This window comes from Oculina patagonica, chromosome 6 (assembly GCF_052425735.1).
Source record: "Oculina patagonica isolate OP01 chromosome 6, crgOcupat, whole genome shotgun sequence".
Taxonomy (NCBI): domain Eukaryota; kingdom Metazoa; phylum Cnidaria; class Anthozoa; order Scleractinia; family Oculinidae; genus Oculina; species Oculina patagonica.
Window position 1 is genome coordinate 19,482,239 of NC_135763.1, and position 23,360 is coordinate 19,505,598.

At 40.5% G+C, this 23,360-nt stretch overlaps 1 pseudogene across 1 annotated transcript; it reads right to left on the minus strand.

Annotated features, from left to right (window-relative positions):
- Nucleotides 1–537: 537 nt before the first annotated feature.
- On the minus strand, nucleotides 538–13,675 carry LOC144657485 (uncharacterized; annotated as a pseudogene). Its single transcript, XR_013571538.1, has 2 exons — nucleotides 12,387–13,675; nucleotides 538–2,489 (listed from the first exon to the last, which is right to left on the minus strand). The product of XR_013571538.1 is annotated as an uncharacterized LOC144657485 (transcript).
- Nucleotides 13,676–23,360: the final 9,685 nt, after the last annotated feature.

Consider the following 23,360-nt stretch of genomic DNA (forward strand, 5'->3'; position numbering starts at 1 on the left):
TATTTCAGACTAGCTAGTTTTAACCACCAACCATTGTTTTCAAAGTGCGGACCAGTAAAGTTTTTTATTAAGAAATTTCAAAGGCAGAAAAAAGTAAAATGATTGTGAAGGTGCCAAAGCTTTTAAAGAGATGCTTGTTTATCACATGTTACTCTTAACCCTCACTGGGTTCCCCGAGTCCATTACCACCGCCCTCCCATTCTATGACAATAATTTGACGATTTGCCAGAACCCATTTATACTCCTGCCTCTGACTCTTCCCCAGTCGTCTTTTAAGTCCGTCCTGAGTCGACTGCTGAACACGGAGGCCTAGGGAATCATGGGAAGTATCCTTCGCGTCTTGCAATTGTCGCATACGAGACGACTGCTGGGCGAGTCAGCTTCTCCCTGAAGTCTGATGCACTAACCATCATGTCACAGTATGCGCAAGATTTCCACTAACAAGATAAATTAGTGCCCGATTATTATAGTTGTGACGATGAAAATTCTCTAAAATTGCACTTGTAGTGTAAAATCATAAGTCTGCATGCACTCACATTCATAGAACCAATTTGCTTTATTTGCTTTAATTTCTTTAACACACAAAATTGCTTTTTCTTTTTTTATTAACCATAAAAAGATATTCTTAATAAACAGCTCTCGCTGTCAAAAAAGCAGCGACCTTCCTATAAAACTGAGTGTTTTGGAACTGCAAAATATAATGCTGCTTTTTTTAAAATATAATTCTGCTTTTAAATTGGTACATGTAAATTTTTAAAGCACGATTTACATGTACCATATTTTTATATGCTGATAACACATACAATCATGTAGCCTTTTAGCCAACCAGAAAATATGTGGTTATAAAATAACTATCTAATTTAAATTAAACAAAATAATATTTATAATGTTATTATATTTTATAATATTAACATATATTTTTAATATATATTTCGAACATTTTGAAAAACCATTTCAAAAATGTGAAGCACTTAGTGCCTACTCACTACAACAAAGCAAACATATTTTGCTGTTAATCAGTCAAGACAACAGATTGTATTTGTAGTCACATAAGATAGCCAATAAGCCCTTAAAATTGCACCATCAACCGTGACTTCTGTAATAATAATATTATAAGCCTGTCAGCTGAATGTTTCTTTTGTAAATTATTTTGATTGAGACAAGAGGAAGCAGTCTAATATAAATGTTTGATCTAGCTCAGTAGCTGATCTACATTTTGTATCAAAGAATAAGTATATCAAAAAATGGTTCACTGTACTTCTACGAAAAAAACATGACATTATTTTAGCTCACATAGTGTGACCTTCCGGGTGAGATTAGTTCTGAAACAATTTTCTCACACGCTTTGCTCGGAGGTGAATAGCAAAAGATATTTGGAGTTTGAGTAGCCAATCAGCATGCGCCAAAATGCTTTCCACTGTTTGAGTATATTACCTAAATATAATTATCTCTTGACAGAGTAAAACAACAGACTTAAATATTTGTTCAGATGACTAAAGCCATACAAATGATTGTATGTGCACATTGTGTACTTGTTATCTAATAAGAATTTAGACTTACTATAACAGTTTTACATGCTGATCATGAGCATTACACTGTATGTCACAGTGTTAATTGAAAATGTGCAGAAACCTGAATAAGATATAGACTATCCACAGCCCCCGGGGGGGGGGGGGACTCCCATATTAAAGGGACGGGGATGCTCGTCGGAAATTTTTAAAAGAGCCCCTAAAAGAGACCAATTTGGGCGTGGCTCAAGCTTTTTTAGACCCCTAAACGATGCCAAAATTCGGAAAAAGAACTTATATTTGTATTTTTCTTCCAGTGCGAACCTAAACGAGACCCTGGCGGCTAAAAACATTGCCATTTTCCCCACAACACCCTAAGCGAGACCCAAAGTCTGAATTTGATACCCCTAAGCGAGACGACGAGCATCCCCGTCACTTTCATATGGGAATCCCCCCGTCCCCCCCCCCCCGGGACACAGCCCTCTATTTTTCATGTTTTTTTCGATGAAAAATCGAGAGGCTGTGGACAGTCTAAATAAGATAGAACTTGCACTGACATCACTAAGTGGAAAAAGCACCATAGGCCGGTGGCTCATAGGGGGGTGGAGCACTGTCCTGAAGAAACCCATATGAAGGTGGTGGGGCAAATGGCTGGGAATATGGCTGATAGTAAGGCACTTGACGTGGAGGTGGTGCTGATGGCTGTACAGCTGCAGGATCAAAGGTGAAGAATATGCTGTCCACATCTACTGGATAATATTCTTCGGGGACGTACTTTGCTGACACATCTGCAGATATCACTGGCCTCCAATGGTGGTTTGCCAAAGCAAGAAATAAATGGCATATCAGACTTCTGCCATGGAGTCCGTCATGATCATCACCCCAAGGATTACCCAGTAGTTTGAACTCAAGACTGTTGCCATAGCGCTGTACCCTTTGAATACCAAGAAGGTACTGAGCTTGAATGACATCTTGGCATATCTAAACAATTCAAATAAAAAAAATCAATATTATTATTATCATTATTGTAAGGTTTTTCTCCACCCATAAATGCAGCCCAGTTATACAAGTAAACTAAAGTATTATGCATATTAGTAAATTACTGTAAGTTAATGTGACTTCTGATAGTGGTGCACAGCAGTCAGTGTTTAGTTTTGTCTGCTAAACCATGCTGAACCATGTTTCCAAGGGGAGGGGGAGTTGTTGTGCCGGAGAGGAGGTCATGATCCCTTCTTCACACTCATGTGTTAAAAAAACAGATTTAGTCACAAATTCAATGAATCACATTTTTCTCTTGTAGCTATTTTCATGTGCCATATTAGTCTAATTTTTACCCTTATCACTCATATTGCATATATACATGTACCCCCCCCCCCCCCATATGCAACTTATGCAACGTCGAACACCAAACTCTGCAACACCTACTTATAAACTGCACTCTATCAGTTGACTTCTGGACACTGTTCCAAAACTGGTGGCACCAAAAGACGAATGAAACAATAAAATTATCCGCAACCCATGTACTTTACGGCTGGCTTGATAGAACAAAGCATTGGCAAGCTCTCAATTATTGTCTACTTTTAGCTAAATACTGTATTTTTTGCACAAGCATGCGCGGAGATGTCCTAGATTTCCAATGCTTTCTATTGTTACTTTATGGAAAACTTGAAATTCTTAAAGAAATCGCGACTGAAAAAAAAGCACTTCCAAAATATTTTCGCATTTGGGCTGTTTCACTTTAATAAAAAAAAATGTTGTCGCTGTACACGTGCAATTTTAAACAGGTTGAACGTTAATGTAGTGTATCAAAAGTAATATTGTGAAACGTAATGTAATGTATTCTACAATTTGTAAACTTTTGCTGGTGTAGCGCTTTCGTGAATTTGTAACTTGTAATTTGTAACTAGTGTCTGTATGTTTGAAATAAATAAATAAAATAAATAATAATAAAAAAATATATATATATATAATTATAACAGAAGATGAACAAATCAACTGTACATTTGACTTGGCATTTTATTACTATTTAGTTTCGTACTACACAACCGTGCAGCACTCATCAGATAAAATTGCCAAATGCGAATTTACATCGTTACACTGATTTGAAATGCACATGCGGCCGTTGGAAATATGATAGCTAGAAAAAGTGAACTATTTTACAAAACAATATACAATACAAAGTGAAAACTATTGCGTGACAAGAGAAACTTCAAAATTTAGCATTCTTCAGGAGGAATTTGTTTGCGTGTCTACATGATGTCACCATGCAGTTCATTTCGCTTGTTCAGAGAGCCTAGCTCAGGTTTACAAATAATAAAGTACTTCTCCCAGAGGCATAGATTACATCGTTTAGAAGCGGGGTTATATGGGGCAGCTTGTTTTAGAATTCTCCAAGTGACTTTGAACTTCGACTTATTGTCTTTCAAATGCCAGATGTGTTTACTTAGCTCGGTGCTGAACCTTTTGTTTGAATTTGTAAATGAGGTTTTGTGATTTGAGTATCTGGTCTTAAAAGAATTTTCAGTTAGCCCGACGTAGGTTTGGGGGGCATATACTAAAACCCGAAACAACGAAACGAAACCACCGAAACGAAACGACCGAAACCACCGAAACGAGCGAAACGAAACCGCCGAAACAACCGAAACGGCCGAAACGAGCGAAACGAAACGAAATCACCGAAACAAGCAAAACTTCAAGATTTTCGCCACTTACCGTACTATACACCCCGTTTAGCCTACTATACACTCTGATTAGCCTACTATAAACCCCGGTTAGCCTACTATACACTCCTGTTAGCCTACTACACACTCCGGTTAGCCTACGTTTCACTTTGGTTAGCCTACTATGCACTCCGGTTAGCCTGTTTACGGTTAGCTCTCAATAATTGTAATGGGTTTTGCTTTTTTCGGTGATTTCGTCTCGTTTCGCTCGTTTCGGCCGTTTCGGTTGTTTCGGCGGTTTCGTTTCGGTCGTTTCGGTGGTTTCGCTCGTTTCGGTCGTTTCGTTTCGGTGGTTTCGTTTCGTTGTTTCGGGTTTTAGTACATGCCGGTTTGGGGAGGGTTGTTGTCGTCTGTCGTGACGGTCGCTTGGTAGATAAGCGATTCTTTGAGGCAGTTTCCGTCCATAGGGCACTCAGCTGGTTTTCGGCAGTTGCATGTTTTAGGCGGCACGATCTTTGAGTGTAAAATGGATTTATTATGGCCGTCGATGTTTTGCTTTAGGTTTGGCATGCAGCTGTAGCTGATTTTAACTGTGTTACGGTTAAAGCGGTAGCGGTATCTGGTGAAACTAGTTTCACCAGATACCGCCAGTTCCATTGAACTTGAAGCCCACAAAATCGCCAAAGGACTCGATCTAGATGACCGAGTTAACACCACCGCCAAACGTGAAGCTTTCATAACCCTCAAAGACCACAAGACTAACTTCGCTAACAACCCTACCTGCCGCCTAATAAACCCAGCAAAATCAGAGATTGGCAAAATCAGTAAGCAAATCCTTGACCGAGTAAACACGACCATCACTAACCACCTGAGCTTAAACCAATGGAAGAACACTAGGGCTGTCCTGGACTGGTTCAACGGCATAGAGCATAAAGAGAGATACACGTTCATCGCTTTCGACGTGGTCGATTTTTATCCCTCTATCCGCTCTGTTGACCTTCTTAGCGCGGCTCTGCAATTCGCTTCCAGCTACGTCAACATCACTGACGACGAACGCCACATAATACTCCACGCGAAGAAATCCCTCCTCTACAGCAAGGGTGAATCATGGGGAAAGAAGACAACTTCTAACCTTTTTGATGTAACCATGGGCAGCTACGACGGTGCAGAGTCATGTGAGCTCGTTGGCGCCTACCTCCTGCACACTATCAAAGAGAAGCATGGCTACAACTTTGGTTTGTACAGAGACGACGGCCTTGGAGTAACCCAGGCATCGCCTCGGCAAACAGAAAGAATAAAGAAAGACCTATGCGACATCTTCGGCAAGCATGGCCTTAAAATCACGATAGAAGCCAACAAAAAGATAGTAAACTTCCTTGATGTCACGCTCAACCTGTCAAGTGGTAAACACATGCCATATAACAAACCTAACAACATCCCGCTCTATGTCAACAAGAAATCTAATCACCCGCCGCGTATTATTGGCAACATCCCGCAATCTATTAATGCATTAGTCAATTGAAACCCCGGCCCCCCGACCCCCGGGACTTAGCGGGGATTTAACGCGTCCAAAGCCGGGATTTAACGCACTTTTAACGGCGCGTTGGCCCCGGTGGGCGGTGGTTTTAACAAAATGTCAGTAGACCGGGGCCATGGAGCGGTGATTTAACAGCACGCGATCACTTAGAGCGGGGACGGCAGCCGGGATTTAACATAAAGGACTAAATGTTTTTCTCAAAATGTTCGTTCTGAGGAATCCCTTCTGAAAAGTCTCCACGCTTCTTCCTTGATAAAAATAGACTCATTGTACTTGAAATCTGCCATCTTTGTAAACTATCGTCTCCAAGAAAGCAGTTTCTGTTTCTGAGATTTCAGCCGTGAATCATATCATAGGGTGAAAGCTGTTTACCTTTAGAAGAAATTCTTCTATTTTTCACTTCTTGTGTCCGTCGTCAATAAATCGTTTCCAAAGGATAGGCTTATTGCTACTTGTCTAGTTTCGTTTTTTGCCGGAAGATGACAGCGGAAACTGCGGCGATTGTCGCGCCCAGGTTTGATGTGCTTAAAGATAATCTTTTCCATTGAATTGGAACGAGTTCTTGAAAGATCACACTGAGCAACTCTCTACGAGTACGGCAGGGCCGAGCTAGCCAGAGGCAAGACGAGGCACACCCGCTAGATTTTAATCCAAATTAATAACAAATTTTTTTTTGGGAAATATCCCAATTAAAAAAGATTTTTTCTCTTAAGAAATACCTTAAGAAAAATCTTGAAGAAAGAGTTTCAGGGCTTCTAGATTTCAAAATTTTCTGAAGGGCATGCCCCCAGTTCCCCCTAGCAAGATCTTGCCTCTTCTATGGCAAATGCCCTGTACGGGAGGGTTTCCTTGATGAAATTCTCCGTATGCTTCGCATACAGTGTTAATGAGAAAAGGAAAGCTTTTTTAGGCTGTTTGGGCATGCACTATAATCTCTCAATGAAGTTATTAAAGTCTGTCGCACGAAGCTGTCGCTGTGCTATCGGCAATAGATGGTCAAAAAAGCTGAATACGTTCGAGGGCAATCACACCCCGAATTATGGGTCCGCAGGCGTGTTCATAAGTATATGTTTTTGATGCCGACCACGAAAAACATTTTTTTTATAAGTTTTTGGCGGAAACAAACTACATCAGCTTCTTTCCGACCTCGTAACTATACAGGACAATAACTGAAAGAAATAGATATTCAACTCGGCCACGAAATCAAGATTTTTGTCCGTGTTTTTTTCCTGAAAGTCGATTCGGATGCCCCCGCTATGCGGGGTTTTTAACAGACGTCTAGGCCCCTAGGTTGGGGAAATAAGCCGGGTTTTACATTGGTAATGTTAAATTCCCCGGTAAGTCCCGGGGTCGGGGGGCCGGGGTTTCAACTGACTGATGCATAATAGACGACTGACTGAGATTTCTTTCGATGAAGAATCTTTTAATAAAGCAGCGCCAATCTACCAGAAAGCCCTCAACAACAGCGGATACACACACCACCTTATCTTCACACCCCAAACGCCAATCCAACCTGCAAGCCCGGAAAGAAAGAACCGAAAGAGGGAGATAATTTGGTACAACCCCCCGTACAGCAGAAATGTAGCCACCAACGTCGGTCAAGCATTCCTCAAGATCCTTGACGAAGAATTTCCTAAGGGGCATGTGTTACATAAGATCTTTAACCGTAACACAGTTAAAATCAGCTACAGCTGCATGCCAAACCTAAAGCAAAACATCGACGGCCATAATAAATCCATTTTACACTCAAAGATCGTGCCGCCTAAAACATGCAACTGCCGAAAACCAGCTGAGTGCCCTATGGACGGAAACTGCCTCAAAGAATCGCTTATCTACCAAGCGACCGTCACGACAGACGACAACAACCCTCCCCAAACCTACGTCGGGCTAACTGAAAATTCTTTTAAGACCAGATACTCAAATCACAAAACCTCATTTACAAATTCAAACAAAAGGTTCAGCACCGAGCTAAGTAAACACATCTGGCATTTGAAAGACAATAAGTCGAAGTTCAAAGTCACTTGGAGAATTCTAAAACAAGCTGCCCCATATAACCCCGCTTCTAAACGATGTAATCTATGCCTCTGGGAGAAGTACTTTATTATTTGTAAACCTGAGCTACTAGGCTCTCTGAACAAGCGAAATGAACTGGTGACATCATGTAGACACGCAAACAAATTCCTCCTGAAGAATGCTAAATTTTGAAGTTTCTCTTGTCACGCAATAGTTTTCACTTTGTATTGTATTGTTTTGTAAAATAGTTCACTTTTTCTAGCTATCATATTTCCAACGGCCGCATGTGCATTTCAAATCAGTGTAACGATGTAAATTCGCATTTGGCAATTTTATCTGATGAGTGCTGCACGGTTGTGTAGTACGAAACTAAATAGTAATAAAATGCCAAGTCAAATGTACAGTTGATTTGTTCATCTTCTGTTATAATCACGCTCTAGTTTACTATTGAGCACTCTGAAAGCAGTTCTGCAATTCAACTCGATTATATATAATTATATATATACATGTACCCTTTGCTACCCTCACAACATTGGGGGTTAGAGGTACTCAAAATGATGTACACGAAGAAAGGAACCCAAAAAGAAGTCGTGAATAAATGCTCCAAAAACACAGTTCTACATAAAAACTAACATACGTGTAACACCCCAAAATAACAAGATTTTGGAAATGCCAAACATTCACGCCACATCTGATGTCAACAATACTGTGAAATTTAAGTCTCCAATTGAAAGGCTTGATTAATGAAGCTGCCAATAGTAAAGGTAAAGTCTAGCCTGTGTCCAAGCCAAGTGGCCCATAAAGCCGGAGTTTATTCCAGTTTCAATAGCATTAAACGAATAGGATTATTGCTACTCCCCCCTCTCCCCCTCCCACTTCGCCCTGGATGGGATGCTAGTCCATTGCAGGGTTTCCCCACAGCCGGCACCCATTTATACACCTGGGTGGAGAGCGGCACTGTGAGAGGTTAGTGTCTTGGCCAAGAATGCAACGCTGCGCCCCAGCCAGGGCTGGAGCACAGGCGGTTCGACTCGGAGTTGTGCGCACTAAACATTAGGCCACCGCGCCTAGCCTACCAAAGCCGCCAAAAAGTCATGGTACGTGTCTTGTGAGGCAAGGTTCCTTACTTCTAAATGAATACATGTAACATTTCAAGTATTTCATTTCGAAAGAAACTACACAAGCTCTAGCCAGGGATTTAGCAGATTTTTGGTCTAAACTGCTCTGAAATTAGTGGTAGCCAACTTAACCCAAGGAAATCACTATCTTTGAACATCTAAAGGAAGATATAACCGTAATTTGCTGTAAGGAATCCAAACCACGGCTAAAAATATTGAGTTTTTGAAGATGCACAGAAACCATTTGAAAAATTAAGCCTTAATTTTTCAAATCACAATCCATTTCCATCCATGCAATCCGCAGCCAAAGACAATTGTTTACAGTTTCAATGCTCTAAATTAGAGCAATTGTTAATGAAAATGGACCATTATTGTTATGTTTCTTACGACACAAACAGGAATTTTGGCTGTTTACAAATTTGGTAAAATCTGTGACAAAGCCCCTTTAATACAACCTGTCCTCTATTTAGGTTAAATAATGGAATTTGAAAATGTTGGTTTTTCAGGAGGGAGGATATTTACCAGAGAACCAAGAGAAAAACCCTCCGAGTATGGCAAGAACCGACAACAAAGTCAACCCACATGCGGCAGCTGGCTGAAATCATAACGCCGGTCACATAGGTGGACCATGGTAGCTACAGGCCAGTAGGGAGGGGGTGCGATGGGTGCATCTGCACCCCCCCCCCCCCACTCCACAAGCCTTGGAAGTCCACTCATTGTGAAAAAAATGAAAATAAATAAATAAAGGGAAATGGTATTTCTGTACTTCGACTATTTACATTCAATTTGGTCCTTTGGGTTGAAGGTCCACCATTTGTACATTTGTGTGATATATTTTGGACCAAATTGTGTGATTCTAGATTAATTTCAACGAAACATTCTACCTAATGTCCTTAATAGTCCAAACGTTTGAAATACCATTAATATTCCCAGGCACTACCAATTAAGAGAGGAGACTGGGTACTTGTTAGCTCGGAAGCACCCAAGAAGCTTGGAGCTTGCTACAGTGCTAAAAGATCAACAAACCGACTCTGGCTGATTTTTGTAATTACCATTTGACACCGAAATGAAGAAATCTATCTTTTTCCTGTCTTCCTTCTAAGTGCTGCCGTCACTGTTAGCTAAATAAATTGTAAATTACATTTTCAAGGTTCTGTTTCGAAAATAATGATTTGAATTTAAAAAATGTACCAGAATTATTGTTGTTGTTACCTTAATTCACTTTTACCTGCCTTTTTCCTAAAAAAACACATGAAACGCTGTCTCAGAAAACATATATTTTTTTTAAAATTTCCTGGGGGAAGATACCCCCAGACCCCCCCCCCCACGTTATCGCGTCTGCAGCGCTAATGGTCATACGCACCCCCCCCCCCTCATGCAAAATCCTGGTTACGGGCCTGAGCCAGATCTTTAACATCTACTATAAGAAATCTAACCAAATCGAAAGGCTTGCTTAATGAAGCTGCCAATTAGTTTATAATATTTGTCTTGTGAGGTACTGCACCCCAAACTTGTAATCCATAAAGAAATATTGAGATAATCAATGAATAACATTACATTAATGTATCTATATATGTAGAAAAGAAGGACTACATGTAAAGATCTGCATTGGCGTACCAGGCGGGGGATGAGGGGGGCTGCCCCCCCCCCCCCCAGTGCCGAAATTTTTTGGGCAAAATGCTTGGAATTCGGGCAACAAGCCTAGCGAAAAAATAGAAAATAAGCCGACAAATCTCAATATTACGTTCAAAACTAATTACATCAACAGAAAAAGTATTGGAAATCTACAGAGCTTTGTGGTTCAAAAGTCCAAATTTCCCATTCACCTGCTTTCCTTTCCTCTTGCAAATTGCTGTAATCATGTTCGATTTTCCTTGCAAATTCTGCGTGACCACTCAGTTTGATTCAGTTGCAATCAGCTTTTCTATAGCTTGAGCGTTTGTGCGCGGTCGACCCAGTGTAAGACCTTGAAACAAAGCTGTTATACAAACGTGGAGCTGATGCTTTTCATAAATGTTAAGTTCTCAGGGCAAGCTTAAAACTTTCGACCGATTCATCCCTTATGGTTTCACACGCTTTTGTGTAACTTTCAAGTGGGTTGAAAACAATGTAAACTGGCTTGCCCAAAGTACTTTAATTTTCGCTGAACTAGGGTGAATACTTAGATAAAATATTACCGAAGAAAAAGGAATCAGTGCATTGACACCTTCGGGAAAATTGCCACGAAATTAATTAAAGAACTATCGTTTCCTTTAAAGTGAGTAAAATTATTATTAAGCAAGCAGGTAAGGTTTTTTCACAACTATTTTAATGCACGTTTTGTTTTGCATATTATATAGGCCTCTTTATTCAACCCATGCCAATTTTTTTTTCGGGCAATAATGCACCTATCAATGTTAAGCCCGAGGGGGGGGGGGGTCGGGCTAACCACGGGAATTTGATCGTGAGGTAGGTCCCCAGGGTAGGGATTTTGATCGTACGTGATGGCCCCAGGGTAGGGATTTTGGTCATATATAGAAGGTTTGAAGGACATCTGACAGCCTTTCATGGGGATTTTGACCAATCATTTTGTCCCCGGGGTGGGGAATTTGACATTTTTTTATAGAAAATGTCAAAATCCCCACCCCTTGCCCGACCCCCCCCCCCCTCGGGCTTAACATTGATAGGTGCATAAGGTCTCCGCCCCCCCAGGTCCGAAGGTGCCCGTACGCCTATGAAGATCTGCAGATACCCAATGTGTCTGCAGATTTCAATTTTACCACTGTTACATATGCATGTTGCTGTCACCTTAATCCTACATGTACACTGTCAAACAGGGACCCTAAAAACATGTACATGTCACAATAAAGGCATTTACCTTTATAATAATTATTATATGCCTTTATGTGCAGTTCCGTTGACAAATATACAATTATTTTTAACAGAACAATACACAATACACGGAAAACACTTCAGTCTTACCCAGAATTTTAGAACTTTATAGAATAAACATCATTTCTGCCAACTTTAACATTTTTGATCTTTTTCTGCCATTCGTTGACAGGTATTTCTTCGTTCATCACTGTTTTCACATCAAATTTTGCGCTGTGTGAAAGCGTTCGTAGCTTAGTAACCAGGCACTAGTATCCAGGCCCATCGCCAAAAGACACGTGGAACGCCTGGGGGTTTAAAATTATTCACGGACGAAAAGCGTGGTTTTCATCGCTGTTTTGAGAGGAAAAACTTTTTCAAAATGATCAGTCTCCTTGTTATTTTTGTTTGTGAGGATAGTAAAGAGCTGCTTTGTCGCTTATATGGAGCAATTTTTCAGTTTTATGCGCAAAAATGCGCAGAAGATACGGAGGATGCAGTGTGAGCGATTTATGCAGATTTATGTGGACCCGCACGGTCGCACCACCGCATCCTGTCAGATCCTGAGATGCCCTGTAAAATTGCATGCAATGGTCTCGTAGATAAGCCGCACCCACGATTTTGAGCCCAAAATTTCGGTAAAAAAGTGCGGCTTATACACGAGTTTTTACGGTAACCATCTCACTTCTCTAGCTCATACCTTTGTGACATCCTCTGGTGCATTTATCAGCCGTAGTTTGTCTGTCTCATTCAAGCTCATGCAGAAAACTGGAGACTGCCTTGGTTGAGATTGCCTGAAAAGCAGGGCACTTTTATCTGACAATTTCCTGGAGCTGTCGATACTGGCAATGACGCTCCACCCATAGGCCTGCATGCTTTCAATCAGCTTCAGTATCAGATATCTGGAGTCCACAGCCTCCTCCCCAGATGCCCACCAAGGGTTTCCCCTCAGCTTGAACTCCCAGCTCTCAAAGTAGCGTGACTCTTGTTGGATTCCTCTTCGCCAGGAGGTTTGGATGACGTCACGGACGGCAGAAATCAAGCTTTCTGGGGTGCTAATCAGCCTAAGTGTGTCATGCTTGTTGAGGCTAATGGTGAAGTGTGGTGGGGAAGGCTGCCCAAGTGCAATGTTTGGGTTGTGTTCAAAGAACAGAGTATTGGTACCACTCTCAAGGTTGGAATTTCCATACAGACTCCACTGCCTAGCTTGCAGATCATTCACAAGTGTCTGTAGAAGCTGTCTTGAATGAACGGTTTCATCGTCATCTGGATGCCAGGGGGTACCTTTCAACTTGATCAACAACACGGAATTTTCATACGACCATCTCTGGATACCACGAGGCCATGTTTTGTCGATCACGTCCTTGAATGTATGATGAAGATCGGCCGGTGCATTAAGCACCATTAAGGTATCAGTGCTGCTAAGTCCTACGACCATAAACGGCTGAGAGGAAAACACTGAAACTGGCATTTTCTTGAAGATCCACGTCGTAAGATCCATTGTTCTTGTCAAGTCACTCGAGATCAGAAGCTTCCATCCATCACGATAGAGCCTGTGCAAAACACTTCCGGCCATTTTCCTCGACAGCACAGCATCGTTTGATGAAATGTTCTTGGCAAATGGATAACCTATCAATTTGAATTCGTGAACCTCATTTAGCATGACGGTTTCTCTCTGTATTCCCGGAAGCCATGTTTCTTGGATTACTTGTCGAATGATGCTGATTTCATAGTCTGTTCCATAAATGACACGGAGTTTATCTGACGGGCGAACAGCTATGTATACACATATAGTCAAAACCCAGTGGTCTAGGAGGCAAGTTAGACTGTTCACCTCCCATTTGTAGCACCTGAAGACTTGTTAAATTATTACTAACACTGTAAGAGGAACAAGGGTACAGCACTTTATATAAGCTCTGTTTGGGATTTGGACGGTAGGGAGCTGGGAACTAAGAATCGTGCGTTTATTTTTGGCACACCGGTAATGATGCAGCGATGTGATCATGAGAGTCATGAGAGTAATTTTTCCGCGATGAAGTCAGTAGTTCTCTGCCGAATTCAGTGCCCGGGTGACGGGGCAAGTTAGAAAGCGGAAGCTGTTCGCAGGCTAAATTCAGTGCAGTGTGTAAGGCTGGGTTTTTCAAAACATCATTCGACCGATCATTCGCCCAAGGCGAAAACGGAAACGTGGCGATAAATAAATTTTGAGCCAACACAAATTTGTTCAAATTTCAAATTTACTCATGGTTTTCACGTGACATCATCAAAATTCCAAAATCCAGAATCGCACGACCCCTGAGTTTTTATCCTTCACTGGCTATTAGACGTCCATATATCTTCTTGTTGATAAGGTTTTTAAGTCAAAGATGGCTGCCAGAAGACCCAGAAGGTTGTCACGAATGCTTAAAAAAATCCCTCTTCCTCATCCATACTGTGCTCTCTAAATTTGTGTGAAACATTTTGACGGATAACTCCAGTAAGGAATACCATACAGACCTGAGACTTGGACAAGTAGTTTATCTAGTAATTTTCTACAAAGATTTTTAGGACTCAAAAGTTTTAGATTTATTTGTTTATTTAATTATTATTTTTTTGCAGCGTGACAGTTGCGTGACACTGAAAACCACTGACCGTAAAATTCCGGTTATAAGACACCCCGAGCTTATAAGCCCTCCCCGTTATAGGCCCAACTACCTGAAAAAAAAATACATCAGATTATAAGCCCCCCCCCCCCCCCCTGGATATAAGCCCCCCTCTACCTGATGACAGTACTGAACCGGGTTAAATGTTGCTTTATTATGCGTTTGTAACTTAAAAACGTATTTCGATCAACACTCCTTTGGCTCGTTTCGAAACGGTATTTTTATTCCGCTTATAAGCCCTCCCGGATATAAGCCCCTCCGCTTATAAGCCCACCCAAAACCCTTACGAAGTTGTGTAAACCCAGGGCTTATATCCGGAATTTGCGCCAGATTGCACCATCATTTCAACGCTAGCGGGACTTCGAACGCGATGTTCGACGAGTTAACTTCACCGAAAGGTCTCTGATGAGTCTCTTGGCAGAGACGAAACATGCGTGTCAGACTAGCCACGAAAATATAATTTAACCATAGCAAATCTTCAAATGAATCTTTCTTTTAAAACAATACCAATATTAAACAAGTTATGGAACAAAGTCACCCACAAAACACATTACATTTATATCTTGTCTGTATGGTGCTTTAATTTCGTATATATATATATATACATATATCTGGCAAGTCTCTCTCTTTTGATGCATTCAGACAAATATTACTGTTATATTTGTACTAACTTGTAATATTAACTATTACAATTAAGTCAGTAAATTAATAAACGCATTGCGGATAACGAACATAATCGCGCATTACAGAAGTAGATTAAGATTATGTACTTCTGCGCATTGTAAATCCTGTCAACGACCAACACAAACTGTTGTTATTTTTTTTTTAAACGTCGAAAGCAAATCCGGATCCTAGTGGATCTGATCAGCAAAATGTGGAGATACAAAGAACTAAAAAACAGAAAGGCTGACTGGGTTTATTACATTTTTCGTTAAAGCTTGTTACATTTATGGTTAGTATAAAGATTTGAAATAGCCTTTAACGATTGTAAGTCAATTGCGCTTACTTCTCTCGTCGCAGGGCGGTAAACTTATGTTCACCAATCATCTTGACGTTTGCTTCATGTCACCTTTTGTAGCGTCAACTAATAGACAATGGAAAGATTGATCGAACAAACTATTAGAGCTCGAAAGTGCTGAAAACCGTTACCAGCCACCATAAATGTCAATTGCACCAACCTAAAGAGTTACAAGGCACGGTAATTTAATTTTTATTATATATAATACGGAGGGGGGGGGGGGGGGGGGGCTCCTTCCTGAGATCCAAACTCTTACTTTTTCGTAAACCATGTTTGGCAGAAAAAGTAACCCCTTAGTATACCTTCCATAGAAGATGGTACCTCTTTCACATACATACAGAAGGGATGCTTAAGATACTAAATGACTCGACCGTTCGCTGGGTACGTTCGAAATACCCAAGTTACATTTTTTCTTTACCCTTTTTTATAGTCTAACTCTCCATCGTGAATTCCCTAGCCTTTTCTATACGTACTTACGCCTGAAAAGGTACCCCATTCGGGCGGAGCTTCCCGTATAGACCACTACAGGGAATGCCCCTCCCCACCCGAGATATTAGCTACCTTTTTGTTACTTATTTTCGCGGGACTTAATTTTCGCGATTTTCGCGGGTTTTTTTTTGTTTTGAAAATCGCGAATTAAAGACCCGCAAAGATTTATTTGAAACGTTTTCTATTGTATTTTTTTATGTTAATTACGTATTTAAATTAAGTTCCTGTGAAAATAAGGGCCGAATTGCACTAGCGGACAAATTTTGTAACAATTGATTGATTTCATCATTAACGTGTCACTTGTTACAGAAAACAAGTGCGAGTGCGTTTTTTGAGACCTAGAACTTGTCCAACATTTCAGGAAAACAAAGAAGCAGTTGTCTTATGATTGGTCCGCGTTGCACGCGCGATAGATGTTGTCAAACAATTGCAAAAACAAGTGCGAACGACTTGTTGGACAAGGGCAAATTTTGTCAAAACGGACAAATCATCAAAGGGGCCGAAGTCCTGCCTCAAGGCAGGACTTTTCATGACAAGTCGCATTCCCATGCCCCTCGTAATGCTAGATAACAATACGTCGTTGATTGGCTATTGTGTTTGGCCCAAATTGCACCGAAAAACAACACGCACTCAAAAGTTGTTGGAATAGTATGCACCGTGATGTGGCTCTCACTATCGTAATCCAGCCGCAAAATCTTTTCGCGAGAGGCAAAGCATATTTATAAGTGAAGTGTTTCGGCCAAATGTTAGAATGAGAAAAGAAAAAGTTATCTTGAGACGACTCATTATTCTACTGCATGAGAACGCGTACTTTAAATGCCAATTGTTTTAGATTTTTTTACCGCGTTGTACTGCATATTTGATGTTTGCCCAAGACGGCCGTGCTGAGAAATGTACAGGGATGGCAGCAGCACGTGCAGAGCTATTGTACTAATAATTACACCTTTTGTTTTCTTCAAAATGTCTCTGACTTGTCGCGACAATTTTTTTTTGTAAAAAATGTTATGACATTTAAAACTTGTCCGCTAGTGCGATTCGGCCCTAAGTAACAATAAGGTTATGAAAGTACGTACCCATGGGGCTTGTCATGCCAGTTGTATGTAGATCATTGATTATAGAATGAATACTTCACAGCCATCTAATCAGAGAGTGCGTCACAGATGATTATAATTTATGAAGGTAAATCCCTTTACGCCAAGAATCACGGTGGCGCGTTTCAAAGGACATTTATTTGAGAAACCAAAGCCGTCTGTGTACAGAGCCCTGCTCGCTTTTACGATCATTGGATGCTTCATTTCCGTCGCACGCATATCCTTGTACGTTTTGCGAATCTGTCTTAACTGCATAGGCGACGTAGACTTTGATCGTGGAAGCGTTACGATGACTGTGATATTCAATTTGGAATTCACGTTGTGAAAGTCATGTTGGAAGCTTTCCGTCAGTCGGTTATTGCAAAGTTTTACTTTGTGCATTGCCCGATAAAAAATACGGCTCGGGAATTAAATTCTTGGATCCGGCCTTTGAAGCCTGCAGTGGATTTCCGTTCATCTTCTTCATGGGTTCCCTGTTCTGCTTCTACTGTCCTAAATACGGACCTTCTGTTAAATGTGGCGACGCGGAAGAGGGAGAAGAATGTGATGAAAAAGTATCCATGAACTATATCGCTTTGTTTATCACGTTCGTTATTTCGGTGGTTGACGTAGGCTTCGCAAGCTCATCCCTTCACGAATTCGAGAAACGAAACTGTTAAGCGTATAGTCGCGTGCTCCTATTTTAATTATTTTAAAAGATGATGTTAACGCAAACTTGATCTACAGTTTGTACAACACCGTTTCGTTGAAGACAAAACGATTTTTTTCTGTTGCATTTGCTTGTATTAAGTTCCAAAAACATATGTACGCATAACACTAAATACTTAATTTGTGTTAGAACGGAGATCAAAAGAACATCTGCTAGTCGAGTTTCTGCCTTTAGTCAATATTTGTCGTTTTTTTTTCCTGCGAACGGCAAAAATTCATCTTCTGCCGTCTGCCGTTTGGCGTTAGAACGCGGCAATGAGTAGTTTTGTGTTTGTCGTGAATGTGAGATAAAAAGGTAACAAAATGAAAGGCAATTGCAAGCTCGCGTTTGCCGTATAACGTCATGCTTAATATCGAAATCACGAAATAACGTTTATAACTGAACTCAAACTGGAACTTCGGCCATTACCCTGGAATAATCTTCACTCTTGACAGGACAATAGAGAGGACATGTAGATATATAATTTCCTCGAAAATATACAAAGAAACCTTTGTTGTTGTACAGTGGAACCCCGATATAACGTATGCCAAGGGGGCAGTAAAATTATATCGTTATATCGAGGAATCGTTATATCGGGGTTCCGTCCCATACATTTTACTATTGCCGGGACATAACATATTCATCGTTATATCGGGAATATCGTTATATCGAAGATCGTTATATCGGGGTTCCACTGTAATAGCTAAACAGTCACTTTTGTAGTGTTTCCGAGAATGGCGGAGATAAATTGCGTGCAATTATTTCATTTCTTAAGGTTTTCCAAGAACTCCCGGAACTGGGAATTCAACATGGGTTATTGACCAAGTGTGAGGTCAAGATGGCGGGATATAGGCCAAGTTCTCTTTTTCCTTGTTTTTGGACCGAGACGAATTCGAAGTCCATCAACACGCAAAAAAACGAGGCCAATTTCCCGCTTCTTGACCGAACAAGCTTGGTGATCAATAAAGGATTTATTATAAAAATTAGAGCAGTTTTCACTTGAGTGTCGAAAGTTAATTGCGTTTGCTTTGGTTTTGCATTGCTACACTTAGTGATTGGTTTAAAACTCTCGCGCCACTTTCTCAGCCAATCAGAAGTAAAACCAAAACCAATCGTGACTCGCGAGCGCACGATTTCCCGTGCTTCGTGCCGGCTACATGTATTTACTTTGAGTTTTGATTGGTATACTGAATTGTCTGTGTTTTTTGTGATTGGCTAGAGTAATTACTTTGGTTTTGGTTTTGGTTTTGGTTTTACGACAGTCAATTGAAAACTGCTCTATGGGCAATAAAGTCATAAATTAAGAACTGAAATAACTCTCTTCGTTGTAACCTGAAGAAATCAGTAAAAGGCACGAACGACCGCTCGAACTTCTTTTAGCTGTTCTTTGTCGCAATTGGATTAAACGATGATTAATGATTGGCAAGTTTGAAAAGTTACACACTGCCTGAATCCGAAAAGCAAGAGGCAAGAAAACAGAAAACGTTTTCCTTTGTGCTGCTTAAGGTCGCGCAGGACCCTTGCATTCATTATGTATGTATTTATTTAAAGAAAATGCACGAACTGCGACGACTGAAGCCGAAAACAAACGAAATATTCATGATATTATTTTCTTACAGTTCTTTGTACAAGTAATTACGCGCTATTGTTCTTAGCTTTGTGTCTCGTGCGCTGGGACAAAGTGAATTATCATAATTATATTCACAGCTTTGAATATAGCACACGTTGTTGTAAACATTGACTCGGAAGGTCTTCGGAAGCCTAAAAACCTGCAATTTTGTGTCCAAGTTTTCTCCGCCGATATAGAATTTCAGGAGTTGATCTTCGAGGAACACAATCTTGGGGTATTCTTTTGTGTTCTGACAAGAGCGAATTTTGAAATTTCCTTCTCAAAGTGAAGGTGGCACGTTTCAAAGTTTAGATTTCACATTTCTACTCTCTTTAAAGCCATAAACTCCGAGCAGTTTTTGAAATCGAAAATTTCGTTCTTGTCAGAACACAAAAGAGGTTATGTTTTATCACTAGGTAATGTAATCATTTAATCCGGTGTGCTGTTCTAGCTGAAAACTTGGACACAAAATCGCATTATCTGCAGTTAAACTTTTAAGACCTTGTAACATCACAGTCAACGGTCATCTCTCAGTAAAAAGACAATCATTATGTAATTCCATCATCCCCTAATATCCTTGATAAATTTTAGAGGAATCGATGTTCAAAATTTGGTGAATTAAAGCTTTTCAAGATAGCACCCCGTCAGGAAATTTGGCTAATGAATTTATTAATGAGCAAGGGTCCTGCGCGACCTTAAGGTTATAATTATTAAAAATGTAGATTGAATTTTTTTTTTAAAAAAATTGAGAGTTCTTAATTATGAAGTAAATTTAGTTCATTCCGAATGGCCGTTAGTCACAATCCTTGGATTCTTCGCAGAGGAACTGCCTGCTTGTCAGTGTTGCACAGCTGTCCTGACATCGGTCGAATCCTTCTCGTCCCCAGGTATCCTCCTCCTTTGTCGAGCGCAGTGCGCTTTGCGTTATGGGATTGATAGTGCACGTCTCGCTATCCAGACTGTTTGAGGCCACTAAGGAGACGCTGTTTGATCTCATACATTTACTGTAATTTGTAACGGCCGACTTCGGCTTGATTTAACTGATCGCAAGAAATGCTCCACAAAATACTGAATTTCGCATCTTTTGATCCAAGTTGCGATCTTTTGTAAGCCAGCTTAATAAAGTTCGCTAACCTTTTGAAGTTTGTGTGGTCTTTTATAATTTGATAGAGATTTGGGTCCGTCGTCCATTCCTCGTTTGCCGTCGCCGCCCCCGACAAAAGAAAGCTCCGTCGCCGGTGGCAACAACAACAACAAATTTGCGGGAAATCGCGGGCAATCCCGAGCGGGCAAGATTGGCCCATCTTGCCGCTCGGGTAGCAAATTACAACGCAGGGTTTACCTCATCCTGCCCGCTCGGGTAGTCAGCCATATAATAAATAAACTTCACGCTCCAGTCAAATCAAAACTGACTCTACTCCCTCCGCTCCCCCATATAAATAAAACCACAACCCCTTCAATAATAGGAACTCCAGAGTATAAGCTCACGGGCTTTACATTGACATTCATTCTGACTAGAGTCTTGGCCAAGGTCACTATACGGTTGTATAATTGGAGATACCTACTTTAATAGAGCTGTCTCAAAGATGCTCAAAATTTCCCAAACAGTTGCTCGAATTTTTTTGAAAAAGTTGCTCAAAAGTTGCTTCGAAAAAGTCCACTTAAAACGTTGCTTTCAAATAAGAAAATTTCCCAAGTATATGCTAATTTCCCTTTGAAGGTAAGATTTCTAAGCATTTTCATGCAATTTAACTGAAACAAAAAATAACTAAACAACATTTTTAAATATCTAAATAACATTTGCTGAATTACAAGGATTTATTTCACAAAGAACAATCGTGAAAATGCCGATGAATTCAAGTCTTGAAGAGTTTCAAATGCTGAATGATCCGAAAGGTAAAAAAATGCTCGGAAACGTTCGTATGGCCCTCGAACAATACTCGGACAATCTTCGAAAATCTTCGAAAGTTGCCGAGCATCTTTGAAAGCTGTACCTACTCTCACTACCAAGGTAGTAAATGGGTACTGGCGAATCTGCATTGTACGAGATTACACGAAGCAATTTTCATTGCAATTTGCAACACAACGATGACGACTAGGGGGGGGGGGGGGGACTGGGGGGGGTGTCACACGTTCAAAATTTCGGCAACTCTTGCAACGCGCCCACTGGAAATTATTGCCTTGATATCTTCCGCTAAGCGAAGGTGAGACTCTGATTAGCCCATTTAAACAAACTGCGTTGCAAGTCGCGTTCAGGACACGTCACACGCAGTAATTTGTCTCGCAAAAAGTAGAGGACAGTTCAATCTGCTTTTCTGCAACACGCAACGAAACATTTTGACGCATTGCAGGTGCAAAAATAGGGTGTTACACATGAAATGATGTATTTGGTATATGCACCGTATCCACCTTTCAAAATCTCCAGTCCCGAGCTTGAAGAGAAATCGTACTACATGCCTGACTAGTTATGTAGATCAATGTTCACCGAACTGTTTACCGATTCCAATAAAGACCAAGTTGTCTTTAATACTAGCGAAATTCAAAATGTGACAGCTGGGTGACATTTTTTTATAAACAGCCAACCAGGCTGAAGTTGACCCCACTGATAGGTCATTCATTTCTGTACGGACTGTGTTCTAAAATCTGATTTTCTGCAGCAACAAGGAAACCTACCGTTCGAATCTGGCGCCTTTTGTGTATTTTAGGTGTGTTTTGTTTATCATATTGCCCATCCCTTTCTTTGTCTCCTGGTCGGCTTAGGCTTCGCAATTCTCTCTTTTTCTAACTTTGCTAAGCGTTGTTTTTAGCTAACAGTTGAGGAAACTCGGGTCGGAAATTCTACAGTTTTGCAAAATACTGCAGTGTTTTTTGGGGTTTTAAAAAAACTTTTTTATAAAGCAGTAGATTCACCAAGCAACCTTGGTGACATTACAGGTGTAAAAGTATGGATCGTCTAATCAAAGGGTTCCCATACCCCACAGAACAAGTGGCAAACTAAGTAAGGGTGTGCCTGCACGGGAAGAGTTGTATGTGAAAAACAAAAACAAATCGTTAGGTGTTAGATTTTGAACTGACGTTGAGGGACCAACAAACTGCAATACAGCCATGTCAACGACGAGGTAGTGCAAAAAAACAAACAAACAAACAAATAATAAATAACAAACAAAACAAAACAAAAGAAAGAGAAAATAGCTATAACGAGAGATTAGTCTGAATTAACAGACTCAAAAATATAAAGTCTAATTGTAAGGTATTAGATTGCGCACTGAAGTTAATGGGCCAACAAACTGCAATGCAGCCACGTCTACCACAAGGTCGTGCCAAAAAATAATTACAATAATAAAAGATAATTGATAAACACAAATTAGGAAAAAAAGAAATACAAATTGAATAACATCAAGAAGGAGATTATATTTTCCTCCAGATAATGCAACAAAACTTTCGATTTTCCACTGAAATAAATTATAAACAAATGATTCCACAACTGACGAGGATGAGTTCAGTATCTTGAGTATTAAGCGTTTTTTCACGTTTTGTTCAGTTTCCCAGGAAACGCTGTTGGTAGCTATAGTTTATATTCAACTAAATGGTTGGCGTGGGCGTCCTGCTAAGAACTCAATCGATAACATTAATTTCATTTGAGATGAGAAATTTCTTTCGTTTGATCCCTCCTGTTGGGATAACACAATGGCAACCAATCAGGCTTGATTGGACACGATTAGAGGTTCCATTTTTAGGCAGACACATTTTTGAAATCTGCATTCATCGAGCAACACCCAAACCCTTCGTTTCTGGGGACGTCCATTGCTCTCAAAAATGTGTATATATGATCGTGTATGAAATACTGGACAAGACTGTTGGCATCATCGCTGAAATAAGTATTACAAAGGAAGGTTCTTTTACAATCCAAAGGAGTCTGTGTATGAAGCTCTCCTCGCTCTTGTGATCATTGGATGTATCATTTCTGCCTTCAGTTACGCATATCCTTGTACATTTGGCGAATTTTCGTCAACTGTAATAATGACGAGAGCCAAGACAAGCGTTACGACGACATAGATATTGGAGTGCACTCGGTGGAAGTCATATTTGAAGCCTTCCCTCAGTCGGCTATGGCAGCTTTTGGCTTTGTTCACTGTC